Below are 24,788 nucleotides of genomic sequence, written 5' to 3' on the forward strand. Positions count from 1 at the left end.
TGTTTGCTTTTAATTAAAAAAATTAAGCTACCTCACCCTGGCTGCTGTGGCTCAGTTGGTTGGAGTGTCATCCTGTAAACCGAAAGGTTGGGGTTCGATCCCTGGTCAAGGCACACATCTAGGTTTAGGGTTTGATTCCCAGTCTCTCTCTCTCCCCCCCACTTCCTCTCTCTCTAAAAGCAATAAAGAAATGCCCACAAGTGATGATAAAAATAAAATAAAATTAAGTTACCTTTCTGCTCAGGAACCTTCCCATGAGTCCCCATTAGTTACAGAATAAATTCCAAAACCCTTTTGATGAATATTAGAGCCCCCACAGCCTGGCAACATCCCACTATTCCCTATTCATCTTTTGCCTTTTCCTCTGTCCCAGAGTCTCATAGACAGCTCTCCCCAGTGACATCACCAGTGTCCATCCCTGTGTCCCTGCCTCCCAAGCGCTTCTCCCCGTCTCTGAGCACTGAGATTGTGCTCACTCTTCAATCCTGTCTCAAATGCTGCTTCTTCCTTTGGGCTGTACGTAAACTCCTACTGGTGCCCTGACTAGCCATGTTAGGTCTTTCCCCAACAAAATTCCTTGAGGCAAGAAATCCAGTCTTACCCATCTGTCCCCCAGAGTCAAGGGCTGCAGCCGGCACACAGCAGGCAGGTCGCAAATATGGGTCACATTGAAAAGAATCTTCCCCTTCAGTCTCAGCTACAGGCATGTGCCGAGTTCACACTTTCTGTCTGACTTGTTCACAGGCTACTTTATAGAAGGGACAGCTCAGATCTGATTTCTTCAAAGCATTTTCAACATTTTTTACATCGATTTTAATGAAATTTTTCAAGTGGTTTTAATCCTACAGACACTTTGCTTCTTTGTCAAAGAAGGTCACTTTGAACAGCATCTATGGACGTGTTAGAGGATGTGGAGTTTCAAGAGGCAAGTGTTCTCGGGCTCAGGAACATCCAAGGTATCCAGCTGTGCTTTTGAGTCTCATCTCTGAGAATGAGTTGGTTTGCCCCTGTTAACTAGTCCAGGAGAATCCAATCTTGCCCCCTGTCCCTTAGCCCTTGCAATCACTCCATGGCTAACCCCTTGGGCTGGGGTGACAGAATCTCCAGCCTGCCTGTCCTCCACCTACTTCGGGGATGAACTTCACCCTGAACATCCACCCATGAAAGAGCTCCTGCTCCCTGATGAGTCTGACAAGATTGCCAGCACTTCTCATGGCTTCCAAGATTCATAACTTCATAGGAAAAATATTTTTTAAAAAAAATAAATAAAAGCTCAGTGAAGCACAAGGGACCCTTGGGAGCCCGGTCGGGACTTAAAATCATTGTCGACTGCTCTCTGTTCTGAACACAGAATTTGTCCTGGCACGTTAAATCCCAAGAACTGTGCAACATTTCTGAATGGTTTGGCATCTTCTCAGCTGTTTCTTCCCTCATTAACAAAAAAGCGATAATAGCTATGTTAACTTTAGTGCATCCGCTGGCTGACCCCAAGGCTAGCCTTTCTGAGGAGAAAACCAGCCCTGCCTGCCTTGGAATGGAGTCAGCGGAGGTGGAAGGATGCAAGGGTCTGAAAGCACCTCTGAGCTAGGGCTGTGGGCGCCAGAGGCCAGCCTCTTGGGGCATAAACACTTCATCAGGCTCCACTGATCTCTGCCGTCCCCAAAGGGGCCCTGACATAAGGAGGTATTTGGTCCCCAAGCCTGAAGGGCTTTGCTCTGGTCAGCCCAGAAGGGTCAAGGTGATTTTGGGCCCCATAGATGAGTCACTGGGAAGCCTCTTCTCCCCCTCCATCCCACCAACCGGATCCACAGATGAGAGAGTGAGTCATCTGTGGGGCTGGGGAGGAGGCCTGCCCCAGCCCCATCCCCGGGGGGCCACGAAGATGCAGCCTTCACACACTCACGAGCTCTTTCACACGGCCCTGCCAACCCAGCCCTCTCCTCCCGGGTCCACTTCTGAATCTCACCAGGGAATAATCTTAACTTTGAAAAGAACTTTATGGACAAAGATGTTTCGCAATGCTTTACTTGTAATAATGTGAAACAATGTAAAATGAGTATAAAAGTCTAAGTATGGGGACTGAAGTATTTTAAATGCTTATAAAGGGTTTTTAGTCCCATAGAAAACCGTCCATGTCATATACATTAAATAACAAAAATGGATACCATTTACAGTATAAATACTCCCAAAGTTTTTCATGTATACATGTAAGGAAAGACTAGAAGGAAACATACCAAAATACGAACAGTGGCTGTCTGCATAACACAATTATGGGCAATTTCTTTCTTTCTTTTTTTTATGTTTATACATTTTCCAGTGTCTTTAATGAGTACAATTGACTTTTCATCAAAATATATCTTTTAGAAAAGCAAACAAGACATCCCATAACTGAAAACCCACTTTCCCCAGACAGCTGTTCCATAAATAAATATCTTTTTTTTCTTTCCATCTACACTCCCCCTGCTTCTCAAAATGATCACAGTGGTTTATGAGAAAAACATAAGTAATACAGGGCAAATAAAATAAGAATCAAAAAAAGGAAAAGAATGAGCAGGGAGAGCGAGAGCGAGATGGGATGCCCACAGACCGCTGCACACCTGCAGAGGCCGGCCCCAGGTGTCTGAGTGTAGGTCTGACATAAGATCCTGCAGTCACCCCCTCAAACCGGAATCCGAGGCCCAGAGAGAGCATTTTATGACTTCTTTAGTCAAGCTCACTCAGGCAAGGATGCACCCTAGGGTCCACCTTCATGTGGGCCACCTTCCATTGGATGAGAAGGAGCCCCAGAGGCTTGCATGGTGGACCTGCCTCATTTCCTCTGCCCCTACCTTCCCAGGCCCTCGTGATTTCCACCCTCCAACCCCCTACTTCCACCTCAGCTGTCCAGTCCTGAGCCAGCACCCACAGAGGCTTGACCCCACCAGCCCTCACCCCAACTCCTAGGACCCTGGTCTCTCTCCCATACCCTGACCTGGTAGTCCAGCTGGACCTTGAGCTTATGCAGAGCAGGTAGTCAGGTCAGGCCCCAATGTCTCTGACTGGCTTGTACTTGCTAGCTGAGGCCTGGGGTGAGGTGAACAGGGCCGAGCAGATGCCGCCTGCCATGAACTCCTACGGTGGGTCTTCATGACGGATTTTCTGTGTCCACACCAAAGGCACCTAACTCTTCTGGCATGGCCCTGTTTGAGATTCTGATGCCCCCTCTGGCCCCTCTCCCCACAGACAGTTCGTTTTACATAGTATTTGGGGTTCTTAGGCCTCTTAGGACGTTCTGGGAGGCATGGACCCTGACGTTCAGGACCTTTACTCTAGGGGCTGCCTCTGCACCTGAAACTGTTCTGCCAGGCCCCACATGCACCTACAGCACCCAAGTCCTAACTGCCCCCTCTTCCTGCCACAGAGGAGACAGTGGCCCTAAGGGACACAGCCAATGGCACTCCACACCGCAGTCCCTGCCAGGCAACTCCGAGTCTCTGCATACAAGGATTGCCCAGGCCTCCTGAGGACATCACAGGGCAACCTCCCTTCCAAGAACAATGGCAAGCAGCCACACACTGAGTACTTCGACGCTGCCAGTCCTGGACCTTGGTCTTTCTAAACTCAAAGTTTTCCATCAGCCACACCGTCTCTCTGTAATTCATCCCAGAGTTGCTTCCCCAGAGCTTTCTAAAAATTAATTTTTTGTCTCTGTTAGCCTTTCAGCTCCTCTTCCGGTAAAACAGCAGAGTCAGGCTGGGGTCCTCTCAGCATCTTCCAAATCCGAAAGGCCTAGGGTGCCCAGCACCCGCAGCAGCTACATGTGAATGCATCTGGGTTTGACCTGACCACCTGTTTCTATGTCCACAGAAAAAATACCTTGGTCCAATCTGAGCTATGTGCTGTTAGAAAGAACAAAGAAAACAAGTCACAACAAAACCTGGGCAAGAACAAGCAGACAGAAGCCGACTGCAGATGTCTGTATGCAGAAAGGCTAGGCCTTTCCCCCCAGATTCATGTAACAGCTTCTTGGGTTGCTGCCAGCGAACTGTGGTTCTTCAGGTTCATTGTCTGCTAAGAAGGGGTGCTCATGGGGTCCCACCCACCTTGCCTTGGCCAAAGGTGGCCACCCTGGGTTACAAGTAACAACAAAGCACAGCCCCCTCAGGGTTGGGCTGGGCCACAAACCCTCTGGTAAGGTGGTTGCTATGAAACTCTTTGTGGCCCCTGTGGCTCCCCTGTGCTGTCACCCTTGCCCCCATCTCTGGGGTCTTCGGGAGTTAGAAGGGGCAGTCAGGAAGTTATTAGCCCCAGCATGTGGATGTCAGAGAGGAACCACTGACTAACTTAGAAATCGAGATTTCTAAAAATGACGCTGGCATTTGGGACAGCGTCATTACCTTGCAGTGAGCCGTGGGCTCCAGGAGGGGAGGGGGGCTTCCGGCACTGGCTTTCTTCTTGGCTTCTGTCCCCAACCCTTTGACCAGCAAGATAGCCCTTTCCTGGGAATGGACAATGAGAGAGGCTGGTCCAACCAGGAATAGAAAGAGTGGAGGAAGGGCCTGGGAGAGAGGAAGGCAGGGAGGGGCCCACCGCCCAGACCCAAAGGGCAGGCTGGGCCTGGGAGATCACAGGAAGAGCAACTCCCACAAGGAAAAGGAAAGGAGAGGCTGAGGTTCTGGGAAGGGACACCCCGCCAAACAACACCTGGGGTGAGGGGAGAGCAGGGACTCTGGCAGGGCAAGAGAAGGCCACCAAGAGCAAGCTGAGGGTCCCCAAAGGAAGAGGAAGTACAGTAGGGTATGCCCTAAGGGAGACACAAATTGGGTGCTTTTTCCAAGGGTCAGCCATTATGCTGTAGACAAGGATGGTCTGCCCAGTGTCCCTTGTACCTTGACCACTCTGGAACACGGCCTGACGGGGACAGAGATCTGCAGCCTGAGGGAAGGGTCAATGAGTCTAAACTAACAGTCTGACAAAGAGAGGTCAGTGAAAAGAGGAAAAAGGGAGTGTCCTGGGCTCCATCCTGCCACTAAGTGCCTCACAGAGCTCCTGCCCGAGCCGCCCCACAACACTCACTGGTGCAGATCCTGCCCAACCCCAGATGGTCTAAGATGGATGAAGAGGGGCAGCTAACCCAGCATGCCACTGGCCATTGAGGCTGGTTGGTAGAGTTTCTCCTTCTCTGGGCTTTGGTCCTGCGCACTGCAATGAACGGGGCAGCCACAGGTCACAGGAAGGAAGGATGCACCCAATGAGCATAGGTCTGGGGGAAGTCCAGGCTGTTCTCCCTGGTGCAGGGAATGAGGCCCCCACAACCGCTGGGGAGGAAGAGAAGAGCTATGACAAGACCAACAGTCAGGACACCTGGGCTCTGCCCTTGTTCCACCACAGACTCACTGTGGGACTGTAGGTGAGCCCTCCCCTCTTTGAAATGCAAATTCTGACCCTCAGTCTGGAGTGGGCCCAAGACCCTGCATTCCTAATGAGCACCCAACCCAGGTGGTGAGGATTGCACTCCCTCCCGGTGGCAGGGTACTAGATGATTTTTCACAACCCTTCTCATCCTGAAAGTTGCCAAACCAGAAGCCCATTCTCAAGACTCAGGACACATGGTCCAAATACACCACTGATTTCCAACGGCAGATGCAAAAATCCCAAACTAGCTTCCCGAGCATGTCAGCACCGCCCCCTGCTTCCCTGACACCCCTTCCCTTTCTCTGTGGCTATTGATACCACGTGTGCTCCAGAACAGGGAGACAAGCTCACAGCCACATTTTAATGTTAATGAATCAAAGTGATCGTGAACAAGTGCTGGCATAACCAGCACCATCCATTATTTCAGCATCATGGGTGCTCTTCATGAGCGCAGATATGAAAACTTCATGGTCTAATTCATTGGCCCATTTTTACAATGGATGCAAATGGAGTTCAGAAATGGAAGCCAGCTGCTCAAAAAGCATGGAGAGGTGCAAACGGAACAGAACCCTAGCTTAGGGTTGAGTGGTTGCCCACATGGTACCAAGTCCTCAAGTGCCGGCCTTTCCTTGAACTGGGTCGTAACAATTCAGGTCCACTATAGATGCTTCATAAAGAATTTTAAAACTGAACTCAGCTAGGCTGTATTGATCTGGGCTGTATTGATCACGGACTGGAGAGATGGAAGGGGAAAAATGATAGGTTTGGAAGAGGCCCCCAAGGCACCGCCCACAACACAGTTTTCCTTCGCTGCAGGAGTTCCGGGCAGTGAGCTGGGAACCTTCCCCAGGCCGCAGGCTCCTCTCTGGCTGCAGCCCTAGTGAGTCTGATCCTCTGAAGGGAGGGTGGGGAGAGGATGTGAACAGGGTTTCCAGCTCCCAGGCCCCCACCCAGAGAGAAAATACACAGAGGGAGGGCTGGGCATTCCAGCAGAGGCCAGAAGGGAAGTCAGAAGTGGGGCTGGGCCTGCCCAGAGGGCCAGGGAGGAGCAGGCTGGAGCCTCAGGGCCCCTGGGGAGGGCCTCCACCCTGCGGGACAACTGGCTGGCGGGAACAGCCGGAAAAGCCCCAGAGCTGGGCAGCTCAGGGGATAAAGGGCCCCCTTTGGGGTGATCCCAGGGCAGCCCCCTTGGGATGGGGTGGCTGGCAGTTCCAGTAACAAGAGAGGCTCCTGCCAACCCCTAGAATCTAGGACAGGACAGGCAGTCCTGGGGTTTCTTCTGAGCAACGGATTCCTCACTTGTGGAGGGGAAGATGAACCTTTTCCTGATGAACAATGATCTCTAATGTCCAAGAAATTGTTCCATCTGCTGACATGTGCTCTATTTTAAGTGCTTAATGAAACTTTTCTTATAATGGCCTTGGAGTCAGAGAGCAGAGATGAGAAGAGACTTTTGCCTGCAGAGACCTACAGAGGAAAGAACTGTCCAATGCCCCAGAACGTTAAGGAACTTGGGGCTCACGTGGGTGCAGGACACAAAGAAGTGTCTTGGGATAATAACAATGACTGCCACATATGCTGAGCAAGGGTTTGTGCCAGGCGTTGTTCCGAGTGCTTTATGTATGTTAGCTCATCACAGCCCGATGAAACAGGTACATTTTTCAGGTAAGAAAATGAAGCAAAGGCAGGATTCAACCCTTGGTTCCCACTGCTGGGGTCAGTGCTGGCCAAAGGAGGATGCAGAGAGTGTGGAAGGGGAGTCCAGAGTCCAGCTGGTCAGCCTGAGGCCCTACTGAGGGGATGACAGAGAATCCACCCCACCCCAGCCTGCAGAGCCCTCACTGGCCTGCCCCATGCAGTTCTCAGCTCAAAGGAGCCCTGAGAAAGGAAAATCTGGCCTTCTTATCTCCGAGGGGAAAGGAATGCACTCTCCTGCCAGGATAAGTGGCTGTTTTGACAGGAAGTCTCCACCCTGGCTGTGGGTTCCTCCCAGCCACCACTAATTCCTTCTGGCTGTCCCTGCCCCTGGCATCCTAATTCCCATCCTGCTTAAACTCCATACCCCAACACCCCCTAAAATAATCCTAATCCACCCACTGGTGGTCCCCCTGCACAGCTCTGGCCTCCAGTGGTGGTCAAGTATTCTGACCTGTGAGTCATGTCCCTGCCCCACTGTTGCCTGGACACCCTCTCCAGGCAGCTGGGAAGGGGGTGGACAATCAAGGGGCTCTCCTGCCAAGAACCATGCTGAAAATAATCAAACTCCCAGACTCCCCAATTCTGCAGCCATGGACAGCTCTCCCCTACCCCAAATCCTGCCCAAGAAAACAATGGAGCAGGCACTCTTAGAATCCCACAGCAGCAGACTTAGTGTCATAGGACATTAGAATGTTAGAACTCAGGGGTCTTTAATCTCAAATCCATTTCACAGATGGGAAGACTGAGGTCTGAAAAAAGAAAAGTCTACGCCACACAGTAAGGAGCTTGTTTAGGCAAGACCAGAACCCAGAGTAACCAAGCCCCCAACCAATGTGTCCTCTGGGTCCCCACAGGCCCTGTGATGGCACTCACTTATTTGTTGTCACCACCTGGCTACCTGGGGGCAGAAACTGTGCTGTGCTATCTCCTGATGTGTTTCCATTGCTTAGGCCCAGGGGCCATGCCAAAAGTGTAAAACATTACTAATAGTAAACAGTGAAAACAACCCAAGTGTCCATCTGCAGATGAATGGATATATCCATATGATGCAGTATATCCATACAATGGGATACTATTCAGCTGGGAAAAGAAACAAAGTATTCATACATGGATGAACCTTGAAACATTAAGGCAAATGAAAAAACATGAAGGGACAAATATTGCATGATTTCACTTATATAAAATAGCTAGCATAGGCAAATTCATGGAAACAGAAAACAGAATAGATGTGCCAGGGGCCAGAGGTATAGGAATAGGAAGCTACTGCTTAAGAGATACAGCTTCTGTTTGGGGTGATGGAAATGTTTTAGAAGCAGAGAGTCATCATGGTTGTACAACATGGTGAATATAATTAATGCTACTAAATTGTCCATTTTAAAATGGCTTACATGGCTATTTTATGTTATATTTTACTGTGATAAAAAACAAAAAACAATAAGTAAGTAATTTCTTTCCTGCAGACACCACCCCCTACATCCTTAGGTCCAGCCTGGATCCCTCTCTGCTTTGCAGATGTGGAAGTAGGATGAAGAGTGCTTCCTGGCCACCGCCCAAAAGGCAGGGGCAAAGCCACAGGTGCTGACTACTCCTAGACTTGGACTCTGACTCCTCCCCAAAGCAGAAGCAGGGAAGCTCCAGCCCTCAGCTGCTACACAGCTGTGGAACCCCCCCAGTGACCATCTGACCATGATTCCTCCAAGGCAGACCAGGGTAGAGTACCATGTTCTCAGGGGTTTAGGTGAAAACCATGACTTTTTTTTTTTGCTGATATCTAGAACCTATGGGGTTTTATTCAGGGGTGAAGAGTGGGTCTAAAGGGATTTGAGGCAGAGCTGTCAAGAAGCACAGACTGAGTGCACATGCTAGGCTCTTCTAAAGGACTTCTGGTCAAGATGGAGGCATAGAGAAGCATGGCTTGCCTCCTCGCACAACCACAGCAAAAAATTAAACCAAACTACAAAACAATATTACCCAGAATCATCAGAAAACTGAACTATATGGAATTCTGACAACCAAGCAATTAAACAAGTCGCATTCATCCAGATGGGTCAGAGGCGCAGAGGTGCAGAGAGGCACAGAGACACAGAATGGGTGGTCCCACATCCATCCATCCATGTGTGGCAGATAAAAATCTGAAGGGATACCTTGGGAGTAAGGGATCCCAGCCCCATACCAGACCACACAGCCCAGGGTGTGAGTACCAGGAAGATAAATCCCCATAACTTCTGGCTGTAAAAATCAGTAGGGGTTGGAACAGTGGAAAAAAACTGTAGAATTCTCAGGAGTCTCCTCTAAGGGGCCCGCAACAGACTTAGGACCTACAAAGACTCACTCCCTCTGGGCCCCAGCACCAGGGCAACAGCTAGAAGGGCATCAGTGGCATATGGGGAGAAACTGAAGTGACTGGCATCATGGCAAGTACCAGGAACCAGCTTCCTCCTGGACAAAACCCCAGAGGCCAGGCAGCGGCACTGTCCCCAGTCTGAGCCCTCCCTGACACAAGGCCACAGAACAGCAACTCAGGTAGCCCCACCCTGGCGATTACCTAAAGGCTCTGACCTATCCAACTTATGGGTGTGCTTGTCTACACTAGGCCATGCTACTAAGAGAGGGAGTCAAAGCAGCACTACTTAATACATAGAAACAAACACAGGGAGCCTGAAAAAATGAGGAGACAAAGAAGCATGGTCCAAATGAATGAACAGAGCAAGACTCCAGAACAGGAACTAAATGAAATGGAGATAAGCAATCTATCAGATGCAGAGTTCAAAACACTGGTTCTTAGGGTCCTCAAGGAACTCAATGGGCACTGCAACAGCATAAAAAAGACCCAGGGAGAAATGAAGTTTACACTTAGTGAAATAAAGAAAAATTTACATGCCATGGCTGGTGTGGCTCAGTGGATTGAGTGCTGACCTATGAACCAGGGGGTTGCTGGTTCAATTCCCAGTCAGAGCACAGGCCTGGGTTGTGAGCCAGGTGTCTGGTACAGGGCATTCAAGATGCAACCACACATTGCTGTTTCTCTCCCTCTTTTTCTCCCTCCTTTTCCCTCTCTCTAAAAAAAATTAATAAATAAAATATTTTTTAAAAAGAAAAATTTACAGAGAGAACCAACAGTGGAGGAGATGAAGAAGAGAATCAAGCCAATGATTTGGAACAAAAGGAAGAAAAAAACATTGAATCAGAATAGCAAGAAGAAAAAATAATCCAAAAAAAGGGTAAACTAAGAAGCTTCTAGGACATCTTAAAAAATACTAACATTCAAATCACAGGGGTGCCAGAAGGGAAAGAGAAAGAGCAAGAAATTGAAAACTTATTTGAAAAAAATAATGACAGATCACTTCCCTAATTTGGTGAAGGAATAGACATATAAGTTCAGGAAGCACAGAGAAGACAAGATGGGTGCAAAGAGGAACACACCAAGACACATCATAATTAAAATGCCAAAGGTTGAAGATAGAGAATCTTAAAAGCAGCAAGAGAAAAACAGAAAGTTACCTACAAAGGAGTTCCCATAAGACTGTCAGCTGATTTCTCAAAAGAAATTTTACAGGCAAGAAGTATTCAAAGTCATGAAAGGCAAGGACCTACACCCAAGATTATTCTGTCCAGCAAAGCTATCATTTAGAATGGAAGGGCAGATAAAGTGCTTCCCAGAAAAGGTAAAACTAAAGGAGTTCATCATCATCACCAAGCCATCATTATATGAAATGCTAAAGGGAGTTACATAAGAAATAGAAGATCAAAACAATGAACATTAAAATGGCAATAAATTCACAGGCATCAATAATTGAATCCAAGTAACAAACTAACCAAACAACTAGAACAGGAACAGAATCACAGAAATGGAGATCACATGTAGGTTATTACATGGAGGGGGAAAAGGTACAGGGAAAAGAAACTTAATTGGTAGGTACGAAAATAGTCAGAGGTTAAGAACAGTATAGGAAGTAGAGAAGCCAAAGAACTTAATATGCATGACCCATGGACATGAACTAAGGGGGGGATTGCTGGAGGAAATGGGGGTACTGAATGGAGGGGGAAATGGGAAAATTTTGGACAACTATAATATAGCATGATCAATAAAATATATTTTATTAAAAAAGAAGCACAGACTACAGTTTCTCAGTATTGACCACGCGCAGCTCCCCTTGAAAACTTCAGCAAAGTTAAGGGCACTGCTGTTTTTGTCTTGCTTTTGGCACTTTCTTACTTTCAAAACTCTCATGGTCCCTGGGACCCCAGGCTTGGGAGCAATGTATAACAAAGGTCTCACTTAATGAAGAGCTGGCTGTGAGGGAATGTGTCTTTAACCTGGGCTGCCCTGGGCTATGCAACAGCAGTCTGATCTTACTGTTCCTTGCTTTGCCCCCACCTTCCTGGAGGCAAGGGTTGGGGACTGCCAGGAACTCACTGTTTTCAGTACCCAATGTTTTCAGCACCCAAAGCCTTCTGGCTCTGAGGGGGGAAGCAGGTCAAGGCACCTGCCATCTCGGAGGCCCAGAGAGGATATGTTTCGTTCCAGTGTGCTCCTGTACAGGGGGCTCCACAGCATTTGTCAAGTTCTTTTGCATGTCTTTCTGCAGAGTGCTCAAAGAAAGCAGTGTCTTTGTATCACGTCTCCATCATCTTAGGATCTACTCAAGGTCAGGTACAAGTTCCCTCCTCCCTCTGGATCCCCTCCTCATCTTCAGATGGATGTGGTCACTGGGGGCACTGGATGGGTAGGGAGAACCATACGTCCTACTTGGGACAGTCCCAGCTTACACCTGTTGTCTGTAGTATTTGTCAGAAGGGCCAGGGAAGGTTTCTGATGACCAATCACCCAGGGTGTGTAGAGAGAACAAAGGGAAGGAAGGAAGGATGACACTCCTCTAGGCTGAACTCAGCTGATGTGCCCCAGGGACCTACCTTGTTATGCAAAGTATGGTCTAGGAGGAAATCACCTGAGAGCTTGTCAGAAATGAGAATCTCAGCTCTTTCCTCTCCCCTCCCCATCACTCCTGCCCCTACTGGAAGAATTGGGATCATCATTTAAACAACATCCCCAGACCTTAAACTTGAGAAGTACAGTCTTGGAGTATAATGCAGGGGCCTCCAGAGACCTGTTCTTCCAGGATAACAATGTTAATGATAATAACTTTTATTGAGCACCCACATTGTGTCAGCTGTGATGCTAGCCCTCTTACCTGTAATACCCTATTTTTGTGCTTTGACAACCCAGCAAGGTAGGAATTATCACCTGCTTCTCAGAAATGAAGACAGCAGTCAGAAAGGCTAATGAAATTGACCAAGTCCAAGCATAAATTATAGCTGAGCTGGAATTTGAACACAAGGGTCTGATTCTTTAAAGCCATGGTTCTGACAACTATGGTAATTATGACGCAATCTTTCAAATGGGGCAAGCAGTTACAGCCACTTGTCAACTCTCTACAGGGCCCAGAAATACATTGGCAAATGCAGACTCCAGGGAGGTATGCTAGGGGCTATCTCATTGCCTCGCTCTGGCCTGGGATGGGGGTGCCTGTGTTCTGAGGCTGGGCTAAAGCCAGTGCAGAGGGCTCACTCTTTCTTCAGAACATGTCCATGAAGATGAACTTTCCTGGCCTGGCCCCCAGTGAGCATTAAAGTCTGGGACTGGAGCTACAGACAAGTCGGATGGTGAGCAGGTCTCCTACCACAGCCTCAGGACCTCTAGTGCTAACCTAGTGAGAACCTCTAGTGCTAACCTAGTCTGGGCCCTGGAGTGGCAGAGGTGAGAAAAAAGAAGGCGAGGCCCATGCTGGACCTCATTATATAACTTTCGAGTGTATGGCTTAGGGCTTCCTCTATTGCCAGCCCCCAGAAGGCAGCACTTTTCTGCTAACTGCATCCATGGCAAATGTCATACTCCCCTTCAGCCAGCATCCACAGGGTTCTAAGGTCATAGCCCAGCCTGCAGAGTCCTCTCTGCACCACCCACCATGGCCTGGGATGGTCTATCTGGTTCTCTGCGCTATAGATGGCTGCCTCACTCCCCACCCATACGTGACTGGCTTGATAGCATGTCTCCCTGAATTTGTGTCCCTCACAGACCCACGATAACACCTCTCAACCCAGTAGGTGCCCCCAGAATGCTTGTGCCAGAAAGTGCTATCCACAGCCACACGGAGGGCTTTCTGCTCACTCCCCACAGCCAGAGGACACTGGCTACGTGCAGGAAGAGGGGCACAGGGTAGGGAGGGGGGCTGGGGGCACAGGCGGGATACATGAGCCTATCCCTCAGGGTGTCACCCTCCACTTCCTTGGAATTCCCAGCTGCTCAGGGCTGAGGCAGGTGAGACTCAGCAGTGTGAAAGGGCCCTCCTAAGCCAGTGACTTCATACTTCCCCAGAACACTTGACAGGGAACCTGGGGGCCAAACCCCCTCCTCCTCACAAAGCTGGAAGGCATACAAGGGTAGAGCTGGGCAGCATCAGCTCTTGCTTCCTTCCTCAGCCTTGACCCGGTCTCCATAGCCTCTTCAGCCTAACAGTTCCTTTCTCTGCTTTCCACAGGCAAAGCCAGCAAATGAAAATAATCCAGTGGAGATAGCTTCTAGGAGGGCCTTGGAGGCAGGGCCAAGGGTTTTGGTCAGTCACCATTTCTGTATCAGAGTCAAACTCAGAAGCGGAGGAAGGCCTGAGACCGCCTGCATTTGGCATTCAGGCGGGAGCGAGGCCCACTACCCACAGAAAACCTTTTATAATGGGCTGAATCCAAAAAGCCAGGCATTCAGGGTTCCCAAGGGATTATTTTCTCCCTCTCCCAGAGAAATATTAAATGGTCAACTCATCTAATTCTAAAAACAAGAACCACCAACATAAAATGTTACCCAATATGTAGAACAAATAAATAAAAGAGCATGATTTGCTTCCTTTTTAAGTCACTCAGGGAGAGGACAAGAGAGGAGATGGATGGGGAGGGCAGGTAGCAAGATGACAAGATGGAGGAAGGGAATTCAAAAAGAGAGAGAAAAATATTAGGGAGGAAAAACAGAGAAACACAAACCTGAAGGAAGAAAAGGTGAGGCAGGAAGAAAAGAAAGAAACCAGGTATGTTTTGAGGGATGTTGGAGATCACAGTGTGAGGCTGGCTCGGTTCACAGAAGTTCAGAAATCCTTAGCAGGATATGAGTCTGTGTTTGCAGTCCTGTGCCATTCCAGCCTTCACAGGTGCCTCTGCGCAGAGCCCTAACCTCTCCCCTTCAAGGTCACACATACCTGTGAGAGCCTGGCAGTAGCTCTGGACCCTCTCCTAGAAAGAGACTTATCCACACACATTTTTTAATGCAATTTCAGAAGCCCATGAATCCTAAACTAAAAATTACTTATCATTGAAGCTCTACTCTGATGGGAGACCCATAGTGGCCGAAGCAAAAACACCCCAACTGCCAGATTAAACTAAAACAAGGGTGGGGTCTTATGTATTCAAGCCATCATATCAAGCTTTTATTATACCATCAGCTTCATTGATAGAACTTTTGGGCCTAAACACCCTTCCCTATTTACTACCCCATTAGTGGCACTAGAAGTAAAGGTAGTGACCCAAAGGGGTCAGCTGTGAGTCTGGATGGTCCTTATGCAGTAAAAAGTCTGCCTTTCACCCAGGAAACAATGCCTGTGCTCACCTTGAAGTTAATTCTTTCAGATCAATGGGATTGTTAAGTCACACATATGCAGCAATTCCCAATTCTGAATGTGCATAAGAAGTACCAGAGCATAAGAATAAGCCAGCTGGTTTAAAAATGCAGATTACTACTCAGAAATTTAAGAGACTGATTCAGACTATTTTTCTAAAGAGCTTCTAGGTGATTTTGAGGCAGACAATCCCTAGACCAAACTCTGAGATACCCTGTGCTCATAGATAATTGCAGGCCTGGGAGTTCCAGCCAACATGGAGGTGTAGGTAGATATGCCCCACTTCCTCACAGAACCAAAAGAAGGAAACAACGAATTTAAAAACAAAAAAAAAACAACCAGAATGCCAGAAAATTGAACTGTATAGAAGCCCAACAACCAAGGAGTTAAAGAAGAAACATTTATCCAGACTGATAGGAGGGGCAGAGATGGGCAGCCAAGGTGGAGAGGATGCATAGCAAGGCAGCAGCTGGTGGACTGGGCAGTCCCACATTCGCTTGTGGATAAACTGAGAGGAACAAGTGGGGAGTGAGACAGATTGCACAACCCAAGGTTCCAGTGATGGCAAAATAAAGCCTCAGAGCTCCTGGCTGTAAAAACCTGTCAGGGTTGTGGTGGGGGGAGAAACTACCAGTTCTTGAAAGTGAGGCAAGAGCCAAACAAGCAGGATTGTTCCCTCTATGACACCTCCTCCACATACAGCACCACATCACAGCAAAGTGGGCTGCCCTGTCCTGGAGAATACCTAACGCTTCACCCCCTGCAATGTAATAGGTGCACCAAGACAAAGAAATATGGCCCAAATGAAAGACCGGATCATAACTCCAGAAAAAGAACTAAGTATCAAAGAGATAGTCAACCTATCAGATATAGAGTTCAAAACACTGGTAATTAGGATGCTCACACAAACTATTGAGTATGGACACAAAATAGAGGAAGAAGTGAAGGCTATGAAAAGTGAAATAAAGGAAAATATACAGGGAGCCAACAATGAAGGGAAGGAAACTATGACTCAAATCAATGATCTGGAGCAGAAGGGAGAAATAAACAACCAGAACAGAACGAAGAAACAAGAATTCAAAAAAAAATGAGGAGAGGCTTAGGAACTGCCAGGACAACTTTAAACATTCCAACATCCACATCATAGGGGTTGGAGGAGAAGAGGAAGAGCAAGGAATTGAGAACTTTTGAAAAATAATGAAAGAAAACTTCCCCAATCTGGCAAAGGAAATAGACGTACAAGTCCAGGAAGCTCAGAAAGTATCAAACAAGCTGGACCCAAAGAGGAACACACCAAGACACATCATAATTAAATTGACAAAGATTAAATATAAAGAGAGAATCTTAAAACCAGCAAGAGAAAAAGAGGCAGTTACCTACAAAGGAGTTCCCATAAGACTATCAGCTGATTTCTCAAAAGAACACTTGCAGGCAGGAAGGGGCTAGAAAGAAGTGTTCAAAGTCATGAAAAGCAAGGACCTACATCCAAGATTGCTCTATCCAACAAAGCTATCATTTAGAATGGAAGGCAGGTAAAGTGCTTCTCAGATAAAGTCAAGTTAAAGGAGTTCATCATCACCAAGCTTTTATTATATGAAATGTTAAAGGGACTTATCTAAGAAAAAAAGATAAAAAACAGTTACAGTAAATGACAGCAAACTCAAAATTATTAACAACTACACCTAAAAAAAATAAGTAAACAACTAGAAAAGGAAGAGAACCACAAAAATGGAGATCACATGGAGGGTTAGCAACAGAGGAGTGGGGGGAGGAGAGAGGGGGGAAAGGTACAGAGAATAAGTAGCATAGATGGTAGGCAGAAAACAGACAGGGGGAGGTGAAGAATAGTATGGGAAATGGAGAAGCCAAAGAACTTACATGTATGATCCATGACCCATACACATGAACTAAGGGGGGAATTCTGGAGGGAATGGGGGTACCAGGCAGAGGGGGATAAAGGGGAGAAAAAAATGGGCACCTGTAGTAGCATAATAAAATATACTTTAAAAAGAAAAAAAGGAAATTGCAGGCCTGGGAGGCTGAACTTCTGGCCCAGCCAGTCAGCAAATTTCCTCCTCATTGTGTTGTCCTCCTCATACACCACAGGTAGGATGAGGCACATATGCACCAGTGCTTTGTGACTAGGTTTGGACCACTGCATCAGAAAGGTTACCTTTTATAAAAAGGTAAGTAAACAATATAGGACATAAAAGGTATAGTGCCAGGTGAAATCCTGCAAGGGCCTTTATGGCAGTGGTTCCTTAAACAATCACCTGTAGAACTTCTTACATTTAAATTCCCAGACCTCAGGGTATTAAGGAATATAGAAATATATTTTTATGAGGTCTGTCAGGAAACTCCAGCCATTGTTTATATAACGAGAATGGTTTGCATGACATCGATGTACACTGGCAGTCAAGGAGAGTGGACTGGAATACCTGTACATGAACAATGACAACTTCACCATACCAGTCAGTGAGGGCAGTTGACGCCATTGAGCAAGCATGTGTACTGTGTGGCTGCCACATTCAAAATGACTGAGTGAGTAGAGCAATGAATCTGCATCAAATTTTGTGTTAAGCTTGAACATTCTTCTGTGGAAATTATTCAGATGATTCAGAAGACTTTCAGAGACAATGCAATGAGAGCAGCGCAAATAAAAGTGTGGCACAAACACTTCAAAGATGGTCAAGAACCTATTGAAAGTGATCCATGTTCTGGAAGCCTTCAACAAGCAGAACACCTGAGAATGTTGAACATGTACTGGCTACAATCAACAAAGACCGGTGACTGACAGTGCAAGACCTAGAAGCTGACCTGGGGATTCTGAAAACTACTATCCAAGATTTTGATATAAGATCTTGGCAAGAAATGTGTTGTGGCAAAACTTGTTCCATGGCTTTTGCTACCAGAGCAGAAGGAACATTGTGCTGCAGTTGCTAATGACTGGATTCAAAGTGCTACCAATTGACCAGATTTCCTCAAGAAGGTCATAACCAGAGGTGAACCATGGGTTTATGGCTATGATGATCTGGAAATGAAGGCCTAGTCATCCCAATGGAAGTCGCCTGGTTCTCCACGCTCAAAGAAGGAGCAGCAAAGTCACAGCAAGATCGAGATCATGTTAACTGTGTTTTTTATTGGGAAGGTGTTGTCCATCACAAGTGTGCCCCTACAGGCCAAACAATTAATAAGGATTACTACTTCAATGTTCTTCATCATTTGAGGCATGCAATATGATGAAAACAGCCACAGCAATGGGCAACTTGTGATTGGCAGTTTCATCAGGACAGCGTGCCCACTCATTCATCACGTCTTGTGCAGAGTTTTTTTGGTGAAACATCAAATCACCCAGATGACTCAGCACCCTTACAGCCCTGATTTGGTGCCCTGTGACTTCTGACTTTTTGTAAAACTAAAATCACCTTTGAAAGGGAAGAGATTTCAGATCATCAGTGAGATTCAGGAAAATACAACTAGGCTGCTGATGGCAATTCCAACAAAGGATTTTGCAGAGTGTTTTGAACAGTGGAAGAGATGCTGGGAGAACTGTGTGAGGTCCTAAGATGCCTACTTTGAAGGGGACTGAGGCATTATTGTCCTATGTACAATGTTTCTTGTATCTTGTATCTTCTTCAATAAGTGTCTCTATTTTTCATGTTATGTGGCTGGATACTTTCTGGACAGACCTCATATATGACACAACATAGTTGTTCATGTGTCGAAACCACTGGGAAAACTAGTTTGTTTATGATACCCACCAGCTGAAGGATATTTTGATAAAACAATAGACCATTATTGTAAAAAATGCTTTGAAAAACTAAAATGTCCTTAAAATTCTCCAGCAAAAAACAATGAACATTACCAGAGTTTCCTTCTTTTCTCCTTTTCTCTTCCTCCTCTTCCTGCTTTGTTTTAAAAATTTTTTAAATGTATTTTATTGATTATGCTATCACACTTGTCCCATTTCCTCCCTTTATTCCCCTCCACCCTGCACATCCCCTCCCACCTGCATTCCCCGCCTTTAGTTCATGTCCATGGGTTGTACATACAAGATCTTTGGCTTCTCCATTTCCCACACTATTCTTAACCTCCCCTTGTCTATTTTCCACCTACCATTTATGCTACTTATCCTCTGTACCTTCTCCCCCCCTCTCTCTGTCCCACTCCCCCACTGATAATTCTGTGATTCTCTTCCTGTTCTAGTTGTTTGTTTACTTTGTTTTTGCTTTTTTTTTGTTCGGTTGTTGATACTTGTGAGTTTGTTGTCATTTTACTGTTCATATTTTTTATCTTCTTTTTCTTAGATAAGTCCTTTTAATGTTACATATCATAAGGGCTTGGTGATGATGAACTCCTTTAACTTGACCTTATCTGGGAAGCACTTTACCTGCCCTTCCGTTCTAAATGATAGCTTTGCTGGATAGAGTAACCTTAGATGTAGGTCCTTGCCTCTCATGACTTTGAATACTTCTTTCTAGCCCCTTCTTGCCTGCAAGTGTTCTTTTGAGAAATCAGCTGATAGTCTTATGGGCACTCCTTTGTAGGTAACTGTCTCCTTTTCTCTTGCTGCTTTTAAGATTCTGTCCTTATCTTTAATCTTAGGTAATGTAATTATGATGTGCCTTGGTGTGTGCTTCCTTGGGTCCAACTTCTTTGGGACTCTCTGAGCTTCCTGGACTTCCTGAAAGTCTATTTCCTTTGCCACATTGGGGAAGTTCTTCATTATTTGTTCAAATAAGTTTTCAATTTCTTGCTATTGTTCTCCTTCTGGCACCCCTATGATTCTGATGTTGGAATATTTAAAGAGGTCCTGGAGGTGCCTAAGCCTCTCCTCATTTTTTTGAATTCTTGTTTCTTCATTCTGTTCTGGTTGAATGTTTCTTTGTCCTTCTGGTCCAAACTGTTGATCTGAGTCCTGGTTTCCTTCCCATCACTGTTGGTTTCCTGTACATTTTCCTTTATTTCACTTTGCATAGCCTTTATTTTTTTCTCTAATTTGCAACCATATTCGACCAATTCTGTGAGCATCCTGATTACCAGTGTTTTGAACTGTGCATCTGATAGGTTAGCTATCTCTTCATCACTTAGCTGTATTTTTTCCAGAGCTTTGATCTATTCCTTCATTTGGGCCATTTTCCTTTCTTTTTTTTCTTTGGTCTCAGTGCATCTGTGAAGTAGTAAGGGGTGGAGCCTTATGTGTTTACAAGGCGGGAAGCAACCCATGTGGCTGTCCTGTGATGCTGTATGTGGGGGAGGGGTTTGAGAGGGAATAGTGCTGCTTGCTCTGCCCTTAGCTGGCTTTTAGTCACTTCCCCCACTACCCACAAGCAAATCGGGCCCTTTGGTGCTAACTCTCCTGTGGGTGGGTTTGTGTAGGTTCTAGGACCCTGTGGGTCTCTCCAAAGAACTCTACTGTGAGTCTAGGAGTTTCTCCTGACACCACAACCCTCACGGGTTTTTCAATCAAAGGTTTAGAAGGTTTATTTTCCTGTGCTGTGACCCTGGGTTGTGAGGTCTGTCTCGCTCCCCAGTTGTTCCTCCCAGTTTATCTGCATGTGAATGTGGAACTGCCTGGTCCACAATCCTCTGCTTTGCCGGGTCCACCAGCCGCCACTTTGCTGTGAGTCCTCTCTGCCTGGCTGCCCATCTCTGCCCCTCCTACAGGTCTGGATAAATGTTTCTTTTTTAACTCCTTGGTTGTCAGACTTCCATACAGTTCAATTTTCTGTCAGTTCTGGTTGTTTTTTGTTTTTAAATTTGTTGTTGTCCTTCTTTTGGTTGTGCAAGGAGGCAAAGTGTGTCTACCTATGCCTGCATCTTGGCCAGAAGTTGGAAAATCTCCTGCTTTGTTTTCTGTAGAAACTAACTAGAAAAGGTAGGCCACACTGGAGTGCCCTGAATGGGTTCCAGATGGTAGAGAGTTGGCCTCTTGGCCTAGCATTTCCTCCCTTTACCCCAGAGTAAAGGGAGTACTATGCAATTATTGCCATTTGCTGGCTGTGCAGGGACACGAGAATAGCTGGGAGGCACTAGGCCAGGTACATGAGAAACTCCCAGAAGGGGAGCAACTGCCTGGTTCAGAAGAGATTTTGGAAATATTTTTTGATATTCCACAAGGTGGAAATTCCACACAAAAAGCAAACCATGGTGTGCTCAAACTGATCCACTCTGGGCTTGGCATCTGATTGGGAGGGTTCTGGGGGATCATCAAGAGAAAAGCTGAAAGGGCAGCCTCACTTTAGACAGCTCAGCAAAATGGAGGAGGAGGGCAATCTGGATGTAGACCGCAGCTTCTCCACAGCAGACAGGACGCACACAGTGAATATCAAGATGGCCTTGCGTTTGCCTCGAGTCCCACAAATGCACTGTGATTTACTGTACTTCCTCAATTTGAGTACCTATATATCTTTACATTTGTATTTCCTAAAACTTGGCTGTCTTACAATCAATGTAATGGGGTTTTTTTCACCCAAAAATTTTGTATGTCTTAAAATTGATAGTGTCTGAGAATTGAGGAAATAAGGTTTATTGCCCCATATAATCTTGAAACATTCCGTGAGGCAAGTGCCATTATTCTGTATTTTGCCGATGAGAACCCAAAGCACAGACAGGTGATCTGCCCGAGGTCGCGAGTGAGGAAGGGACGGGGCAGGCCTGGAGTCCAGTCTTCAGGGCCTCCTCCCCAGCTCTTGCGGAGTGGGCGTTCGGGGAGCCAGGCTCAGAGAAGTGGCTTCCACCTGAGTCACTCACTGCAGCACAAGAAAGTGAAAGTAATTTCCCTCTGACTTCATACAGAAGTCTGAGAAAAAATAGAAACGAATGCAGACTCTGTATGGTTTCTATTATTAGTTTGTTTTAGGCCATAACTAACGTCTCCTTATGCCTTTAGGAACTTTAGAATGTGCCATACGTAACATCTTATATAATGATCACATTTGGCATGTTTAAGCTTAAAAGAATGTTCGTTTAGATAGTAATTATGTAATGGGTAGTAATTATGTATAGGCTGGGAGGCCCCAGGGCCCCCAAAAGGGGGGATTTGTAATGGGATCCAGAACCTGGGGTGTCCTGGAATATAGGATATGCCCCATAGGCCTGGCTGGGGGAAGGGAGGCTTATTTTTCATATCAACAGCAGGTTAGCTAGGGGGATGGGCACGACTTTGACCCGTGATGTAGCTGGTAGCAGTTCCTGGAGTCTGCTCGAGAGGTTGGAGACCATTTGCTCCTGGCCACTGGGCCACGCCTGCCGGGACTAACTATGGCAGCCAAGAAAGGCTGAAAATACAGGAGTGCTGGCACGTGTAGCCGATTGTGGGAGGAGTCGGAAATGGCGTTCTGGAAGAAGTTCCAGGCTAGATATAAACTGAAGGCGGGCCACCTTAAGGGATGGGAGAAACAATGCAGAACTAGGAGAGACAATGGGCGAGAATGACAGAAAACCATGTGAGACCACACAGGAAGGAAAGGGGTGAAAGGACTCCTGCTGGTGGGCCTTGAGGAGGTACCACGTGGTTTTGGATTAAGAAGTGGAGATTGCTGCAGTGACACAGCTGATGGTGCTTGAAACTTGACCTACTGAGCACAGATTACTGGGAGGATCCAGGAGTCTAGCTGAGCTATGAACTTCTATTTTTTTTTCCAGAGACATGGTACCCCTGACTGGCCTTGTTGGCAAATGGGGAGAAGGCAGGACTGTGTGTGTGTGTGTTTGTGGGTATTTTAAAGAGAGTTTGGGATTTTAACGGTGACATTCAGTCATTACTCTAAACCTGTATAGTTTTTTAATAAATAGTTCCTTTCCTTTTTACTAAACTCTGTTTGACTCTCCACTGCACCCTGAGCCTGGCTGCACCCACACGGTGCGCTTCCATAACTACTGACTGGGTGGGGGGATGGGCCTGGACGGAAGGCAGAAAGGGAGGCTGGAAGAGGGGTGTGTGCAGTGTGGCTCGCCCTCTAGCAGGTTCTCTGTCCACCCCACCAGTCAGTCCACGTCTTTGGAGACTACTCCGACAATCTGTTTCATTGGCTTCATTGTCCTACAACTCACATCACGTTTCCACGGCCGCTCTGATTCATGTTTTCTAGGACTGTGTCCATCTGCCTGACTGGAGCATCTACTCTGATTCCTCTCTCGGACAGCCACTCAGCAAAGTGGAACTGCGTGCCAGCCATGCTCCAGGTTCTTTCTAAGATACTGGATGAAAGGGCAGTAAATGTAATTCTTGTCCTTAAGGCGCTTGCAGCCTAAAACAATGACCTCTGTATTCCCACTCAGCTCTGAGTGCCCTCAGAATCCACTGTAGAGAGGGTTTTCTGAAGCTGCCTACCAAACTCTTTCTTAGCTCCCACCAACATTTCTGCTATTTCTGATGCTTTTTGTTTTATTATTTTCAGAGACATGAGAGGATGGCCCAGATTGAGACTCTCCTCTCTACCTGTTAGCATGGTCTCACTGTTTTCCACGCAGGGCACGTTTTGTGTGCTGGCAAGCATGAGAGAAGAATGTGGAGTTAGGAAGGTGTCGCCACACAATGATCCGGCCTGGGCTCTTAGATGCTGTGACTCGAAGAACCAGTGAGGGACCTGGAAGGTGCCTCTTGTCCTGCAGATGAGGAAGCAGAAAGTAAGAAGGCCCCCACCCCGACCACCGGCAGAGTCAGCTGCTTTTGGCCAGGGTCCTTCCACGACACCTATTCTGCGCACCAATGGAAGAGACACGACTGAAGAGGGGACCACAGCCCATGGACTTCTAACTGATGATGAACCTAAAATCAAGTGTTATTATGAGGCTACAGAGACCCACAGATGTTAGGGTCCTGCCCAGAGTCCCACAGAAAGTGGTTGAGAAGACCCCATGCAAAATACTATTAATTCCTTCCATTTTATGATTTAGCAACTTCTCAGAAATGCATTTAAAATATCACACCCTGAGTGTAGAGCTTGTTTCATAATTCAGCAGCTAGGAGCAGTGTGAGCTTGATGATGGAAAGGGACATGGACCCCAAGGTCAGATGCCAGGGTTCCAGTTCTGGCCCCATCACTTACTAACTGTTGCCTTGGGAAGATAAATCCTCTGAACCTCAGTTTCCTCACCTGTATGGTAGGGACGATAACCCATATGGACCCCACAGGTACTGTGGAAGTAAAGCGAGGTGTAGAACGCCCAGCACAGTGCCTGGCGCATAGAGTAAGCTAGCTATTTTTACCTTCACATCTTAAGTTCAAGAAATCTGTAGCAACTGAAACATGAATTGACCCACAATCTTTCTTCTCTTCTTTAAAAGTTATCTCACTTTATTTTCTTCTCTACTTACTAGTAGAAATATATTTAGTGTTTCAAACATATTAATTGTATCTTGAGCCATCTATAAAGAAGTCTAACAAGGGCACTTCGAGGTTTCTAATGTACCCACTCACACATTCATCTGACATAAAAACCTGATGGCCTATTAGAAATAAGTTTGAAAGTATTAAGAGCTAGGTAACCATTTAGGAACCACATTTCTTAATCACTATGCTTCCGGTTGGAAAAAAAAAAAGAAAAAGAAAACAAAACAAGCCTCCATAACCCAACACTTTGAATTTTTCAGAAAAGTGACACGAATTCTTAGAGAAGCCAGGGAAATTTTTCCCTTCACATCTCTAGGTCCTGCATCCAGGGTGAGAGACTCTTGCTGGGCCACAGACTTATGAGGCAGACATTATTTTACATGCAGCTGATTGCCACAGAGAGTGAGAATCCAGGCCCAGAAGGGGCAGAGACACCAGCAGCTATGCCTGCAGGTGAGCTGCAATTCTGTGATTGGGTGCCTGCCATCCAATGGGATGGGTATGTGTGAAAAAGGCTAAAAATGCAAAGCGTGCTAGAAATCATGCACATGAGTTTAGTTCAGAATGAGAAGGCTCTAGTCACTGAATCATGACTGGGGCTGGCCAAGATTCACGGAAGGAAGTAAAATGTTTGGGTTCATGTGTCAGACACTCTATATAGTATCTCCAATGGCCAGGTCAGCAATGCATGTGACCC

General features: G+C 46.6%; 1 protein-coding gene across 2 annotated transcripts in view; it reads right to left on the bottom strand.

The window, feature by feature from the left end:
- The window catches only part of SLC12A8 (solute carrier family 12 member 8), a 149,366-nt gene that overhangs the window by 56,356 nt on the left and 68,222 nt on the right, over window positions 1-24,788 (bottom strand). The gene's annotated exons all lie outside the window — the stretch shown is intronic.

Source organism: Phyllostomus discolor, chromosome 2, assembly GCF_004126475.2.
Source record: "Phyllostomus discolor isolate MPI-MPIP mPhyDis1 chromosome 2, mPhyDis1.pri.v3, whole genome shotgun sequence".
NCBI classification, from domain to species: Eukaryota; Metazoa; Chordata; class Mammalia; order Chiroptera; family Phyllostomidae; genus Phyllostomus; species Phyllostomus discolor.